General features: G+C 35.5%; 1 protein-coding gene and 1 pseudogene across 3 annotated transcripts in view; both read left to right on the top strand.

The window, feature by feature from the left end:
• LOC145286198 (major facilitator superfamily domain-containing protein 6-like) overlaps window positions 1-16,324 on the top strand; it is a 687,250-nt gene that overhangs the window by 274,042 nt on the left and 396,884 nt on the right. The window lies entirely within an intron of this gene.
• On the top strand, window positions 12,696-12,888 carry LOC145286796 (U11 spliceosomal RNA; annotated as a pseudogene).

Raw genomic sequence — 16,324 nt, 5'->3', positions numbered from 1 at the left:
ATCTCCGCTGATTAAATTGATAAGTTCTGTTCGAAATTCGGTGCAGAATACATGAAAGATTACCGAGTTCGACAGAAAGACTCCCGACTTTGACACGATACCCATGAAGAAGGACGGAGTTTACATCTGTCGAAACGTTGTGCAAATAGGTGAGAACTAGTAGGAATAATTCAAATGAAACAGATTACCTATCCCTTCTTAAAAGTTTAGAAACATAACTTGGAATAGCTGTGAAAAATGAATTTCAAAGTGGTTGGGTCGTTGCTGTTCTTGGTGTCTAAGATTTAAAAAATTAGAGGCAGAGATACAAGAACTGTTTTTACTCTTCTGGGCATGGAGTATACCAGAACTTCACAGGTAGTTACTGGAATGCGCTTCCGTGACGACGTCGTGAAGCTAGTGGATATTTGAGACTTTGCATACTTCCACCTTCCGCTTGAAGATCCCCTAAAGATGTTTTATTAGGTTCTAGTTTGGCCAGTCCATCAGCTTCATCCTCTTCAGTAAAACAGTGGTCGTCTTGGAGGTGTGTGCTGGAACACTGCTTGCGATCCAGTTTCTAGAAGAAGGGGATCATATCTGCTGCAGTATTTCACAGTACATGTTGGGGTTCATGTAATTTCCCAATACCTGCAGCGCTCATGAAGACCCAGGCCATGACATTCCTACAACCATGCTTCACTGTAAGCACCACACACGGATCTTTGTACTCCTCACCTGGTCGCCGCCACACGGAACAAAAAAAAAATGAATCTTCGTCTCATCAAACCATAGGAAATGGTTCTAGTCTTCATGAAACTGTTTGCGAGCTTTCTTCTGTATCGTCCTCAGAAGAGGCTTCCTCCTGGGGTGACGTCCATGCACACCAATTTTAAATAGAATGCGGCGTATGGTCTGAGCACTAAAAGTATTGACTCTCCATCTCCTTCAATCTCTGCTAACAGCACTCCTACGCTGATTTTTCAAAGAAAGCATTTGAATGTGACGCTCAGCCCGTGCGCTCAGCTTCTTTAGACGACCTACCCGAGACCTATTTTTTTTAAATGCTGGATGATCTTAGCTATTCTGCTGCAGCTCAGTTTCATAACTTCTTGTAGCTTTGACCATCTTCATATACTTCAAAAATACACCTTTTAAGATCTTCAGTGAGTTTTTTGTCATGTGGTGTCATGTTTAAGTTTTTAGTGATCAGTATGAGAGAATGTGATAGCTGCACTACAAATTTGAATACTCTTACTTCCTATGCACACATGGGTGTAGTTACACAAATGAGTCCTATGGCATTTTGGAAAGTAAAATGACAAGCAGTACTCAATTTGGACATTTAGGTGTGTAGTTTCTTAGGGATGTAATAAATTTTGTTGGTAGGGTTTAGCTTTTAATTGTTATCGATTTAGTTATTTTGTCAAAGCGTAATTTTGCCAGTGTTGTCCCATGAAATGATATACTTAAATATCTACAGAAATATGAAGGAGAGACTCACTTTTGAGATACACTATATATATATTATATATATATATATATATATATATATATATATTGCGTGTGTATACACATTATATATAGATATATTGTATAAACACACACACATATATATATATATATATATTATGTGTATACATATATACTAGTAATGCACTTGTGAAGTAAGCTAAATTATTCCTGTCACTAGTAAAGGCATTTTAGAGTGTTATTTATGTTATTAAATATGTATACGCATATACATATATTTATATATATATATAAATATATATATATATACAAATATATATTTCATACACATACACATACATACACACATATATATATAAATATATATGTGTGTGTGTGTGTATGTGTGTGTGTGTGTGTGTGTGTGTGTGTGTGTGTGTGTGTGTGTGTGTGTGTGTGTGTGTGTGTGTGAAATAATATTCCAACGAGACGGAAAGATGATAAAAGAAACAAACCATGTTATATGTTAATCAACGTTTCGTCTTTATTTTAATACTTCCTCGGGATAATTAAATTGAAGAAAATAAAATACCAGTGCAATAGTTGGAAATATATTTGTTGTGAAAATGATGTCTTCGTTCTATTTAAGAACGAAAAGTCGTTGACATTTCGAAAACTGTATACAATTGTGGAATGAGTAATTTTTTTAACGTCATATAGTCATTTAAAAAGATAGGATGTAATTTATGTTATGAAATTAGTGTATCTTTGTTTTATTATTTATTGACTAGTTATATATATATTAATTATTATAGGTAATATATTTATGGTGTAATTTAACGTGTTTTTAAATTTACATTTTGTTCTTTTGATATGTGTTTATTTATTGAAGGTGATGAATTGTAGCAAGTTCCGCGTATTTTAATTTAAGCGCTGATCGAAGAAGCCTTCATCAAGATGTATTCGAAATAAATTAACAATTTTTATCTTGTTTGAAGTTAAAAAGAATTATCATGCTGCAATGAATTAGAAAATAATGCATTCAGTTAATTGCTAATTTTTTATATCTTCTTTATGTTCAGTAAGTCTTTCTCTACTCTGCGTTGAAGTTCACCAACATATATGTGATGACAATTATGGCATTGGACAGTATATATGTTTGTATTCAATATGGATTTGTTTGGGAAATGTTTTGTTGTTTTTTTTTATGTTTGCTTTATAGTTTGTGATGTGATTTGCATTATTGGAATTCCTAATTTGTTTAGAGTGTTGCAAATTATTGTATTATTGACTTGAGTGAGTAAAAGAAGATGTCTATTCCTGAAAGAAGTGTCTGGTGTATATGATTTTTTTTTTCTTATTTATCCAGGAAAATATTTGTGCGGCTTTTTTCGTTACATTTAATATAAAATATGTGGTGTATTGAAATGTTTTCAAAAATGTGCCGTATTTGAATTCTTCGTCCAAATATAATGAACTACAAACTCTGAATGCTCGTAGAAAGAAACCGATTATGATGCCAGTTTTTATTTTAGTATTATGGTCTGAGTAGAAATGTATGTAAATATTGAATGATTGTTCTCTGCTTCATTGGCTACCTTTATGGACGGGGGTGATTAGTGTCTAATTTGTTTCTAATATTCTTTATGCGTGTGTTTTCCGGAAGAAAAATTCAAATGTCGGCAATATATCTAAAGTAGTCTATAACATAAACTTGAAAAGGCGAGATTCTAAGAATAGACACGCTTGTACTCCACAAGATGATTACCCATAGAGAGACCAAAATATTGTTTGTAGAAATTATTATTGGATTAATATAGGCTTCTAACAGTCTTGACAGACTATGGATACCCACTGTAAGGATGCCTGCGCGTGAAATTTTTTTTTGTGTCAAGAGTTGCGCAATTTCAACCACGCCTCTCTTGAGTCGACATTGTTAAATATCAGTGGCAAGTGGGGGTACAAGACGACTGGAAACAAATGCCAAGATAAGAGAAAGCACATACAGCGCCTAGAATTCCCAAAAACCATCTGGTACTAGCCGGACTCAACGTTGCTTAACTTCGGTGTCAACGTAATTATGCCGTACAATAATTGGTAGACTCATATATATATATATATATATATATATATATATATATATATATATATATATATATATATATATAGGTATCGACGTTCTTCTACATACAGCGCCTGGTGTTCCTAAATGGTAACCCATCTGGTACTAACCAGGCTCAATGTTGCTTAATTTTGGTTAAATTCAAGTCATGTCAGTGATATACGTGTGTGTTTCCATATGTGTGTGTCCTTCTTTCACGTCACTTCACACAAAATAGCGAATAAAACACGTGACTTATTTTTATCTAATCTATTACATAGAAAATACTATAGTCTACAGTTCTACTCCATGAGCTATGAGATCGATTTTTGTGAATGTAATATAGTCAATATGATTATATAAACATTGACTGTTACTTTTAAAATGTTCTGTATATTTGTAAACGAAGAGCTTTGCACTACCCTAATAAAGCAACAGACGATATTTAACGAAAGTGCTCTATCCGAGAAGGAGGGGGGTTATATAGTCATCCACACACACTATGTTTCGCTGGAATTAAAGAAGCCAGAAATAAGTGCAGCTAAACTATCAGTCACCCCAAGCCAGAAAACGAACCCACAACTATCTAACCGGCAGTTCTTATTCACGAGATGATCGCTCGAAATATACTGTCTTGTTTATTCTAAAATATCTTGAAGCGTCTGTTTTAATCTCCACTGATTCGCTATAATGTTATTGTATTCACCTACTCTGAAACAAATAGCGTTAGTTATCAGCCCATCCACACAGCCATGGACCCTCCCTTCACGTTGTCTGCGAAGTTTTAACTGTCCCTATGGTGTTGGACGGTCGGCAAGCAAGCGTCGTTTAGTCAATCGAAATTGACGCGAAGGAAATTTGTCAAAATTTGACGAGCTTCGTTGGACCGAAACACACTTCTAGAATGTCTTGCAATCGACTACCGGGATTTATTTTTCCGAGAATTCTTCTAATAATAGCTAACGGGAAAATATCTACTTTTTTTTTTCGTTTATGTTTATCCAATTGACCGCTGTCTTTGTCTGGGGGAACGACCTGTACTTCTAGGTTAGAAAATAGCGCTTTCTATCATGTCAGTTTGTCTGCGACCTGAACTAGGAATTTTAAAACATGATCGTTTCAGACTAGTCGTTCAGATGAACGTGATGTTTCGTGCTTTTGTAACTCTCCGCTATGACCTTCCATGACAGTGATATCTGTCCCTTGAAACTCTAAAGATGGAGGGGAAAAATCTTCCAGAGTTAGTGGAAGGTACTTCACTCTGTCTTACTGTCCGTATGTTTTTTTTTCTGCCTGTCCGTTATCCTTATGTATATAAGTCTGTCTCTCTCTCTCTCTCTCTCTCTCTCTCTCTCTCTCTCTCTCTCTCTCTCTCTCTCTCTCTCTCCACACACACACACACACACGCACACACACGCGTCCGTGTGTGAAGTGAAAATATGAAATAGAATACAAATTTAACAGGAATGTATAAACGTGAAGGCTTTACCAGTTTCGTTCGGATCAAGAAATGTCTTTAAAAAAATGAAGATTTTAAAGGTTTTAAAATTAAAATACCGCATATTTCGGCGTATAAGACGACCCTTAGTTAAAAAAAATATTCTTTAAAAACCAATATTTCGTAAGATACCGGGTGTTGCAATCTCTAGCCTAGGATAAACAAATATGGTTTTGTGATTTAGCAGTGGTCTTATACAACCGATATATGATAAATTTATTAAAATTTGCTCCAACTTACACGCCCACATATACGGTATTAAATTAAAGAGCTTCATTTTTATTCTGGAGATGTTCATCGATCCAAATGACACCGGCAATATGATATATTCCTGTTTTATTTGTGTTTACTTGTGTCTTTTGTCTCACATCCGGTCTCTACGGTATTCATTTCAGGATGCACACACACATACACCCACACACACACACACACACACACACACACACACACACACACACACACACGTTATGTACATACATATATAATTAAATAAATGGTCGGAATTTGTTGAAAAACATGTTTTGTCATACAATTATTTCTCCTGGTTTAAAAAGAACTATCTTTTTCTGATAATAAATTCAACACACGTTTTCAAAAACTTCCCTTGAATTTTTATCCTCCATTAAATTCAATCAAGAAAAACATAGAATTTAACAATTCATGTTGTTTCCTGACATAAGTAAACGATCAAAAACATATCTTTACATCTTTTTTTTTATCTATTCCTTGTTCTTATTTTGACTCATTGGTTTCTTTTTTTATCCAACTATCACAAAATTTGTTCACGCTTTTTGCTAGTTCTAGTACATATATATATATACATATATATATATACATATATATATATATATATATATATATATATATATATATATTGCATTTTGTGTACAGCAAGTTGTTAGATGAGACAAGTAATTGGTACCGTCGGTTTCAAGCCCAATACTTTAAGATATCCATATCAAGCTCTCTTAAGCTAATACTCATCTCAGATAATCATCAGAGATGAGTATTGGCTGAAGAGAGCTTCATATGAATATCTTAAAACGGTCCTAAGTATCGGGCTTGAAACCGACGGTACCAATCATCTAACAACTTTCTGTACACAAAATACAAAATATAAATACGCTCTTATATTTCGGATTTTCCTTTTAATTGAGAACTCTGCTGGATTTCTTTTTCCGAAAAAAACTAATCATATATATATATATATATATATATATATATATATAATTATTCTTTACTATAAGATATATATATATATATATATATATATATATATATATATATATATATATATATATATATTCAGGTGGATGCAAAAACTATCGTTTTCTCACATATGTTACTTTATATATGATTTCTGAATACATATTATATATATATATATATATATATATATATATATATGCATGCTATATATCATTTTGAAGCGTGTTTTTCGCTCTATCGAATCGTGTTATTCGTTACCGTTCTCAATCTTTTCATTCGTTTTTGCAGACTTTTAGACAGCATGGACAAAATTGAAATCGCACGATTTTCTTGTTCCAGTTCAAACTAGGCCGAAAAGCTGCTGAAACAGCTCGTGATATCAATGATACGTTTGGTCCAGGAACCACTAACGAACGTTTGGGACAACGGTGGTTTAAGAAATTTCGCAATGGTGACGAAAGCCTTGAAGGTGAAGCCCGTCGCGGACGGTAGACAGCGGTTGATAACGAAGATTTGAAAGCTTTAATTGACGCCGATCCTCGCAAAACCACACAAGAAGTTTCTGTTGAAGTCGAGGTCGACCACTCAACAGTCGTTCGCCATTCAAAGCAAATAGGGAAGTAAAAAATTTGGATAAAGGGGTGCCGCCTGAATTGAACGATAATAAAAAATATCGTTGTTTTCAGGTGTCTTCTACGCCCCTCCTGCGCAACAAAAACGACCAATTTCTCGAGCGGATTGCGATGTGTGATTAGTAGTGGGTCCTCTACGACCATCGGTGACGTTCGGCACAATGGTTGGATGCTGCAGAAGCTCCATAAACTTGCACCAAAAAAAGATTATGTTAATGTTTGGTGGTCTGCGGCCGGTCTTATCCATCACAGCTTCTTTAATCCAGGGGAAACAATTACGGCGGAGAAGTACTGCCGACAAATTGACGAAATGCACCAGAAGCTCTAACATATGTGCCACAGATTGGTCAATATGAAGGGACCAATTCTCCTCAATGACAACACTCGCACGCATGTTGCCCAACTGGCACTGCAGAAGCTGAACGAATTGGGCTATGAGACTCTGCTGCATCCGCTGTAATCACCGGAACTCTTTCCCATCGATTATCACTTTTTCAAACATCTCGACGACTTCTTGCACGAAAAATGCTTCAAAAGCCGAGATGATGCCGAATCGACCTTCAATGACTTCATCGCTACCAAAACTTCGGATTTCTATGCTAATGAGATAAATAAATTTGTTTCTTGTTGGTAAAATGGTATCGATTCTAATGGTTCTTTTTCGATTAATAAAGTTTATTATGAAAGCAGTTGAAAGAAGTTGAACGTCAAAAATGACATTACTTTTGCACCAAACCTAATATATATATATATATATATATATATATATATATATATATATATATATATATATATATATATATATATATATGGCGATTAAGCTACACTGAATATTCCGCGTTTCATCCACTCTAGGACTCTTCAGGCTTATACGCATAAGCCTGAAGAGTCCTAGAGTGGATCAAACGCGGAATATTAAGTGTAGCTTAATCGCCATATATATTTTATAACTTACTAACTAGCTCTACCTACGTATTGAGCACTTTTGAAGTAAATGCTTAAAGTTTACGCATAAATTTATACTTTCGTATATTAATTTTATGTGAGTAAATTAAGTAGTTTTATATATATATATATATATATATATATATATATATATATATATATATATAGTAAGTTATAAATATATATGGCGTTGAATATTCCGCGTTTCATCCACTCTAGGATTCTTCAGGCTTAAACTCCATATATATTTATAACTTACTAACTAGCTCTACCTACGTATTGAGCACTTTTGAAGTAAATACTTAAAGTTTACGCATAAATATATACTTTCGTATATTAATTTTGTGTGAGTAAATTAAGTAGTTATATATATATATATATATATATATATATATATATCAACCTAATATATATGAAAATATATATACATACATGCATATATATATGCACCAACCTATTATATATATATATATATATATATATATATATATATATATATATATATATATATATATATATATATATATGTATACACATATCTATCAGGCGAGGAGCAAATTACTCAAGTGAAGATCCACTCTTGTTGAGAAGATTGAACATCCAACTGGAATCCCTGATCGTCTCATAAAGCTCAAAGTCCCTCTAGCATGTGGTCGATGCTTGTCTATTCTGTCAGTGCATCCGCCAACTATGGAATCCACAGAAGAAAGCATCATGTCCTTTTATGAAACTCTTCGAAATACCATTGCAACTGTACCAGTTGAAGAGAAGCTGATTGTACTCGGTGATTTCAATGCTCGTGTTGGTCATGACCATGGGATATGGGATGCACTTGGCCGTTATAGCATCGGCAAAGTTAACAGTAATGGTTTAGTTTTACTGCAGAAATTTAAGCTTGTTTCTAATACATCCTTGACCAAAGCATGTGCGTACGATTCATTTTATACTCACGCGTAAAAGTGACATGAGAAACATGTGCAATATGTGCGTCTTGCGTAGTGCTGACTGTGAAACTGATCACAGTTTGATACAAGGAAAATTTAAGCTCTGCATTCGTAGAAAGAGTTGAATGGCAGGGGTTAGAGTTCTAAAAATTGTTGATGTCACCAAAATAAGAGCTCATGCAATTCGCATGACTTTGGAGGAAAAACTAGGCAAAGTTGAGTTTGATGACACCTGGGAAACTTTTTGAATGTCAGGTATATAGTTTTCAAGATCAGGTTTATACTTTTGGAGTTAAGATACTTGGTCTGAAGAAGTCTGTACACAAAGACTGGTTTGATGATAACGATCAAGAGATAAAGGCTCTCTTTGAGGGAAAAAAGGTCATCCATGAAACACTTTTGAATGGCAATCTCTCTTTCTCCCTCAAAAACAAAGCAGTCGTCGAAATAAAATACAAGGAGCATAAGGTGGTTCTACAAAGAGAGCTCAGGAGAATGAAGAATGCGTGACGGTCCATTATATTTGCAAAAGTTCAATTTGCTTACGATCGAAAAGACACCAAAGATCTATATAGTTTTCTTAGGAAGGACTTTTACCCAAATCCTGCTCCTTTTGTACCTTTACTGTCCAAAGATAGGACAACTCTCATCAAAGATCCAAATAAAATCAGAGATCGATGGATGGAGCACTTTCCTGCTTTGTTTTTTAACCCATCAACTGTTGATGAAAATGTCATTGGCGGCCTGCCTCAGATTGACATTCTTCATCACATGGATAAGTTACCCTCACTAGATGAAGTTGTCTCTGCTATGAAGGAGATAAAGCCTGGGAAAGCATCAGTCTGCATTCCCATTGAGCTGCTTAAAAATGGAGGGATGCATGTAGCTAATGAATTACACACACTGATCAAAACGTCTTGGTTCACCAGTACCACAGGATTGGATAAATGGCCTATTAATCTCTCCCGCGCTCTCTCTCCCTCTCCCCCCTCTCTCTCTCTCTCTCTCCCTCTCTCTCTCTCTTCCTCTCTCTCTCTCTCTCTCTCTCTCTCTCTTCAGGGGGAAAAGAACAAAATCTGACTGCGATTATCACCGTGAGATAACGATTCGTGAATCGGCAGGGAAGGTGCTGGCGAGAGTCTTGTTTGATAGGCTCATCGAAAACATCAGTCCATTAATCATTCCTGACGCGCAATGCGGTTTCACTGAGGGTAGGGGCACTGTGGATATGATATTTACTGCAAGGCAGCTGCAGGAAAAGTGCATCGAACGACAGTTGCCACTTTCTCAAGTATTTGTGGACCTCTCAAAGGCGTTCGATACCGTAAACAGACAGGCCTTGTAATTCTTGGGAAGATTGGATGTCCTCCTACCTTTGTCAGAATGTTTCAAGAACTCCACAGCAATATGAAGGCTCCTGTTGCATTCAACGAGCAATTATCTGTGGAGTTTGCCGTTGACAATGGTGTGAAACAAAGAGATATTCCGGCTCCAACTTTATTCTCAATTTACTTCGCAGTGCTTCTTGCATACGCATTTAAGGATTGCGATAAAGGTGTCTCTATTCACTTTAGGACTACTGACAAAGTAATTAATTTCAGAAGATTTAATGCAAAGTCACAAACATTTGGAGGTCTAGTTAGGGAACTACTCTATGCTGATGATGCTGATTTTGTGTCTCATTCGGAGCGCGATATGCAAAATATAGTGAATTATTTTTCAACAGCATGTGACGCCTTTAACTTAACTATCAGCATTAAGAAGACGAAAGTGATGTTCACCCCTGCACCTGGTGCTCCATACATTGAACCAAATATCTATGTGGGGAAATTAGGCTGGATGTTGTGTACTTAGGTAGCACAGTCACTAGAGATGGCTCTCTGGATGTGGAGATACGTCTTTGCATCCAGAAGGCCAGCACGGCATTTGGAACACTAGAAAAGCGGATGTGGTGTGATGGTGACGTCAAAACCAACATTAGTGTTTACTCGACCTGTGTACTTTCTATTTTGCTTTACTCATCTGAATGTTGGACAACAAAACGTCGGCACTTGAAGCAACTCAAGAGATTCCATTATAAATGCCGCAGTCACTGCACCTGGCACGGATATTCTCGGGAAGGTTGTGTGTTTGAGCATCGAAGCAATGGTGATGAGAAAACCGGTTGCTCTGGGGAGGTCATGTTGTTCGAATGGAGGATGTGAGGTTGCTTAAGCAGCTGTTTTACGGCGAGCTTAAAACTGGGAAACGTCCTCAACAGAGCCAAAGAAGCGCTTCAAGGATTGCATAAAAGACGATCTTAAAGCTTTAGAGATTCCTGTTCAGAACTGGTAAACTCTGGTAAAATGTCTGACCGACTGGAGGAGGCTAGTTAGAGGGGTGTGTGAAACTTTTGCGAGAGGAAGAATCGACCATGCTGAACTCAAAAGAAACCTTTAGAAAGGTTATGTGTCGGTTTTGTCCTTGGAATTGAACAGTTGGAATGTGAGGATTGTAATCTCGTGCTCCTCTCAAAAGCGGCTTACATTAACAAAACACACACATACACACACACACACACACGCACACACACACACACACACACACACACACATGCCATGAGCAAATGGAGAAAAAAAAACGGAGGCAGAAGTTAAAAATTTCCGTCACACAGCTTTGTCTGCCATATGTGTGGCAGACTGTGCAAGTCAAATGTTAGTCTGAAAAGTCATCTTCAAACCCACGGACGTGGTTTGGTGTCCCTGATTATTAACCTGAAAACTATGATGAGGTTGGTGGGAGACATTGCGATGGCTAACGTCTGTAGAGACGAAGCAATTGCCATATATATATATATATATATATATATATATATATCGAGAGAGAGAGAGAATATAAAGAAAATGAAATAAAAAAACGACAATATAAAAATATGTACTAATGCATATATAGATTTGTTTATTCAATAAGGATGATACATCAGTTAGTGGAGTAGGATAACTAAAACTATTTATACAATTGGTATTTTAAGCTTTTTTGTAATAAAAGCTATATTCCTCTTCTATCGCATAGATCACTTTAGTTCTCCTATTTTCCTCCCCAAACAGTTTCAATGTTTTACCATTCTCCTCTCACGCACAATTATTTCGCTCCAAATGTTGCTATCGTTATCCGTCGCATCCCTAATATATTACCTAGCATCTTCTTTCCTATTCTGATGAGCAGCATTAGGTTTCAAGATACAAATGACGTAAGTAGTTTTACTTACTAACTAAATACTTACTAACTAAATACTTACTTACCAAGGGTGTACCCTTAACTGATGTATCATCCTTATTGAATAAAAGAATAAATTTATATGCATTAGAACATATTTTTATATTGTCGTTTTTTTCTTAATATTCTTTGTAAACTTCAAAGCAATGTGTTGAGCTTTGCATTATCTTTTAAAGATCGTTAAGAGGAAGTTTTACAAACTTATTTGTTGACATCAAAAACATTTCGTTCTTACCAAATAAAGTTGAATTATTTACAAATAGCACAAAAGAATATGTACTAATGCATATACTTACTTACTAAGGGTGTACCCTTACCTGATGTATCATCCTTATTGAATAAAAGAATAAATCTATATGCATTAGTATATATTTTTATATTGTTTTGTTTTATATTCTAGATAAACTCCAAAGCAATTTGTTGAGCTTTGCATTATCTCTTAAAGATCGTTAAAAGGAAGTTTTACAAAATTATTTCCCTTGTTAAGATCAAAAACATTTCGTTCTTGCCAAATAAAGTTGAATTATTTATCAATAGCACAAATCAATGACAAAATCTACACACATTATAAGTATTTAAATGATATAAAATGTTAATTTTAAGAAGACAATGACATTATTAATTACGTGGATAATTAATTAATAGAGTGTTGTTATACAAATATGCAAACAAACGGAAGCGATAAGTGTAGTTATTGCTGATTCATATAGATTGCGAACGCGCGGAGGACTCGTGGTGTTACTTTTAAGACACCTCCGCCGTATTGGCACTCAGTAGTGCTTTGCGCTGCTGGGCGGAATTATCATCAAGAGGTTCCGAGGACCTATTTTTATAAACTCGCGGCAGCTGTAGCTCATTTAGCACGGCGCCCAAAACCAAAATCAAATATTAGGTTTTTCTTTTATTTTTTCTGTCTATTGTTTTGGCAATTTACACATCTTGCTGGGGATTTTATTTGCAATCTAGCGGGTGAAAGTTTTACTTCAAAAATAGGCACAATACCAATAGAATAAATATGGAGGGGGTCTATGGTTATCCTTGTCACCGACTAGGCTATCCTACCTAGAGCTCTCAATCACCATATTACCACATTCATACCAGCGTGGGCGTGCGTGTGTGAATATATATATATATATATATATATATATATATATATATATATTGACACACACACACACATATGTGTGTGTGTGTGTTTGTGTGTGTGTGAAATGAATGCCTCCGTATAGTTGCCCGTACAACTTGCCCTACCTCTGAATACCGTTTATGTAAAATTTCAAATGTTTAGACCAAAAATTGGCTGAGTAATTTGGTAAGACTGCAAAGGTCAAATTTTTTAAACTTTGGACCAAATATTAGCCACTTAGCATTCACTGTTTTGGTTTCAAATCAAATTAAAAAGTTTGGTCCATGTCCAAGTAATTCATATTTAAAATTTCAAGTATTTAGACCCAAAAAGTTCATTCAGGAAACCCTTCAACTGATCCACACTGTCAAACGAAAATCAGATCAATCAAGGATTCATAATTGAACTGCGAAACGTATTTGATGCTTTACAAGCACAACGGCAGAACCCAACTGCTAATTCCACTTACGAAAACTTTGTTCGATTGCACCAGGCTGTATATATCTCTGAAGCCTAGAATAAAGGAAAAGTTACGTGGGAAAATGACGAGATAATATCAAAACGTGAAGTAAAGCATTCGCAGAAAGCATCGCAAGTACTCCACTCGTCAGAATACAAACTAAGGGATCACGCATTTCAAGAGCTTAATGTGATATACTTAACAAAACAACAGAAGTATATTCAAGAACAAATAATTCCAATGCAAAATGCTGCGGATAACATCTCTGGCTTGGCAAGTAGTAAATGAGATATCTGGGTGTGAACATTCGGAAAATGCACGTTCGAAATGGAAATGACACTTTGTAAAGCTACTTGGAAACGAACCAGTAGTGGCAGACCAACCATTTCAGCCGATTGTTGAACAGAAACTTGATATTGAGAAATGAGATTGATCTATCTATCTATCTATATATCTATCTAACTATAAAAGTGAACGTGTCTGTGTGTCTGCCTGTCTGTGTGTCTATGTAGATTTCCCTACGCAATAGAATAGACCTCAGGTTTTTTCCCCATTCTTTTCCTCCTTCACGGTACGGGTTCGAGCCTGCCTTCCTACTATCACTTTTTTTTTTTTTTTGCTCAACATACACATCCAAACACCCGGGCAACGCCGGCCTGAAATGCTAGTATATCTATAAAAGTGAACGTGTGTGTGTGTGTGTGTGTGTACATTTCCCTACGCAATAACTTTGTCAATTTTAAGTCTACAGACTCGAAATTTGATATACAGGGTACTGAGATTTGGGAAAATCTACGTGATCGGGGTTCGGCCAGAAATTTAGCTGTTAAGAGGTCAAAGTTCAACGATTTGACCTTTGAGAACTCTACCAAACTCCTTCGACAATTTTGGGCATAAACAATTGAGATTTTAGATATAGGTTCCTTGCACATGGATCTAACTAAATAACTTAATTTGAGCCCAAAACAATAAAGGTTAAGGGCTCATAATAGGGGTCAAAGTAACCGTTTTGTTTTTTTTGTTTTTTTTGTTTGTTTGTTTTTTTGCTCAGCATACACCTCCAAACACCCGGGCAACGCAGGACACCCATGCTATTATAGCTATAAAAGTGAACGTGTCTGTGTGTCTGTGTGTTTGATATACAGGGTACTGAGATTTGGGAAAATCTAGGTGATCGGTTTCAGCCAGAGTTTTAGCTATTAAGGGGTCAAAGTTCAACGATTCGACCTTTGAGAACTCTAGCAAACTCCTCCGACAATTTTTGGTCTAGACACTTGAAATTTTAGATATAGGTTCCTTGGACATGGATCTAACCTAATAACTTGATATGTGGCCAAAACAATAAATATTAAGGGGTCATAATAGAAGTGAATTTTTTTTTTTAATTGACGTCTGCGGTCTCTACTAAATTACTCAGACAATTTCTGGTCTAAACATTTGGAAGTCGACATAAAGGGTATTCAAAGATAGGGCAAGCTTTTTAATCGGTTTGGGTCGAAAATTTGAGTTACCAATATATAAATGTATGTATGTATGTCTGTTTGCATGTCTGCCTACCACTTTCGCCGGCCTGAAATGCTAGTATATCTATAAAAGCGAACGTGTCTGTGTGGTGTCTGTGTGTGTGTACATTTCCCTATGCAATAACTTTGTCAATTTTAAGTCTACAAACTCGAAATTTGATATACAGGGTACTGAGATTTGGAAAAATCTACGTGATCTGTTGTTGGCCAGAAATATTGCTGTTAAGAGGTCAAAGTTCAACGATTTGACCTTTGAGAACTCTACCAAACTCCTTCGAAAATTTTCGATCTAAACACTTGACATTTTAGATATAGGTTCATTGGACAGGGATCTAACTTAATAAACTTGCTTTGAGCCTAAAACAATAAATGTTAAGGGGTCATAATAGGGGTCAAACTTTTAAAAAATCGACCGCTTTCTTTCTTTTTTTTTTTTTTTTTTGCTCAACACACACATCCAAACACCCGGGCAACGACAGGCTGAAATGCTAGTATATATATATATATTGCTAGAACACACACATATACAACATGCACGCACACACACACACACACACACACACACACACACACATATATATATATATATATATATATATATATATATATATATATATATATATATATATTTAATCATTCAAAAACCAGAAAATTTAGATCACTCTCATAATATTTTATTCATATTTTATAATACCTTATACACTTTTTTCGGCAAATAGTGGCAGTTCACTAAATAAATCACCAGAAACAGGTGTGCATCCCTCGGAGAAACAGTTAAGGATTTTATTTGTCTGTGTTGCAAGTAGGTCGATCATTGCTTCATACAGTATTTGTAAAAGTAACGGTCTTGAACTGATAATATATTTTCCTCTTAATCAATTTATCAATTATAATTACCTGTCATTTGGGGGGGGGTTCTGTCTAATTCCTTACTGATTTATGAAGGACATTTGTTTTTTTTCTTTCCGGTTTTATCAAGATTATTTTTCTTCCGTTCAACTATCGGTTATGTTTCGAATTACAGCGACAGATGATTAAGCATTAATGACACATTGCACGTCTTTTCCCAATTAACGTTGTTTATTTGTGCCGTACGTTGAGATTGTGGCTAAGACTAAATATTAACGAGAAATGATGTATCACTCGCACAAAGCGCCGAAAGTTTTTTTCCTCAGTTCCTCTGTCTGTATTTCTTGTTCT

This window comes from Euprymna scolopes, chromosome 10 (genome assembly GCF_053919585.1).
Source record: "Euprymna scolopes isolate OS-2025 chromosome 10, ASM5391958v1, whole genome shotgun sequence".
Lineage (NCBI taxonomy): Eukaryota > Metazoa > Mollusca > Cephalopoda > Sepiida > Sepiolidae > Euprymna > Euprymna scolopes.
Note: the sequence above shows the minus strand (reverse complement) of the source record. Positions and strands in the feature narration are given on the sequence as shown.